General features: G+C 47.6%; 1 pseudogene; it reads right to left on the bottom strand.

Moving 5' to 3' along the window:
* Nucleotides 1-348: 348 nt before the first annotated feature.
* Nucleotides 349-467, bottom strand: LOC136638007 (5S ribosomal RNA; annotated as a pseudogene).
* Nucleotides 468-1,793: the final 1,326 nt, after the last annotated feature.

Here is a 1,793-nt window from a genome sequence, read left to right as displayed (position 1 = left end):
TCCCCTGGCACTTGCATGTGTGTGTGAACCAACCCTGCCACTGAGGGTGGATGTTAAAGAAGACACACAACTCCCACATGAAAATGGTATTCCCATGTTGAATTTTCTCTTGACGCCCTAGAAGATTTAGTAAAAGTCACCAGTAGTGTAGCTGCGGGGGAGGGGAGGCAAAAAGGTAAGTATTGCAGGTGTTGCAATGCGTAGTGTAAGTGGCCCCTCCCAGTTGACATCAAAGCCATTCAGGCAGTAATGGCAATGCACAGACGTTCACCAAACCAAGCAGCATCTCATGTGCATTGCCGTCACTACCCAAAATGAATGGGTAGTCTCAAAAGACTATGGTATATAAGCCTACAGCACCCGGTATTCCCAGGCGGTCTCCCATCCAAGTACTAACCAGGCCTGACCCTGCTTAGCTTCTGAGATCAGATGAGATCAGGCATGTGCAGGGTAACAGGGCTCCAACGGTAAGTGGGAGGGACAGCTTACATGGTGCATTGCTGTGCCTCCAGTACTTACTGTTTTGCCCCCCTCTTGTCACGCTGCTGAAAGTCACAGCATGATGTGACACCAGTATGCTGACATCAGTTTCCACAACTCTGCCAGTGCCAACCTTTTGTGTGGAACGGAGACAAGACTAAAACCATAGTACCAGGAGATCATGTCAAGCAGTAGATTTCAATGGTCATTATAGCGGAGAACTCAACCCAAAGGTGTCTTGGCACTCCTATGTCTGTTGTGAAAACTTCTTTTGCCCATAGATATAACCAGAATATTCCTAGCTCTGCTTCTCTCTCATTACATGTTAAGGGTGATTCCCAAATTATGCTCTGCACTACAAGTTTATTTCCATGCTGGTACTCAACTGAGGGTCTCTTCTAGACAATATACCGAGTGACTATATGGAATAGTCAAGGAGCTACATTTGTGGGGTTCACAAACGAAAAAGATGAATTTTGGTCTGTTTTTATTCTAGGAGTGTTCCTGAAGCTAAGAGGAAGTTGGCAACACCAGGGTTTCTCAAAGTTTGTTCCCCACTGTACCACTTCTCCTACTGGCCCACCTATTGGCCACCTATTGGCCCACCGATTATGTCATTGCCAGTTATTTCCAGATTGGGAGATCAGACACAACGTGACAAACATCAGTAAGATGATCAGGGCAGATGGGAGGGCTTTTCTGAGCATGTGAAAAGTGCACACTGGAGCGCTGCCTGCCCAGCCTTACCGCTGCTCATCTCTTACCGCTGCTCATCGCATTGCATTGTGGGTCTTGCTGTCAGGCAGCAGGGGTCTGGGTTCTGCGAGTAGCACTGGGTCCTGCGAGGGGTCCTGCGAGTACCACTGGGCACCACGGCAAGTACCACTGGTTGCACCACTGACTGAGAAACACTGGGCTACACCATTGAAGGATAACAGCTGGAGTTCGAAGGGTTCAAAATACATACTTTGTAAAGACCATTGTTGCATCTAGGATGCCTGCCGTTGTAAACCGCCTTGACCAATATCTGAAAGAGTACTCTGAGGAGTAGGAAAGATAGTATATTAATGCAGTAATAAATAAATAAATAAATTCGTAAGTTTAGGCAATCCTTGCTATCTGTTCCCAGAAATGCCCCCCCTCCAAATAAGGAAAACCACAGGTATTCAAAACTCGCAGTTTTCAGCCCCCCCCCTCCAAACCTGGTCAGGTCTGGAGGCTCTTCTGAAGCCCATAGAGGCCCCATGTGTCCACCCATGGCCTCTGCAGACTTCCAAATGAAGCCCGGAGTCGTTTAAAGGCGATTTCTAGTT

The sequence above is a fragment of the Tiliqua scincoides genome, chromosome 1 (genome assembly GCF_035046505.1).
Source record: "Tiliqua scincoides isolate rTilSci1 chromosome 1, rTilSci1.hap2, whole genome shotgun sequence".
Lineage (NCBI taxonomy): Eukaryota > Metazoa > Chordata > Lepidosauria > Squamata > Scincidae > Tiliqua > Tiliqua scincoides.
This window is presented reverse-complemented; position numbering and strand designations above follow the sequence as displayed.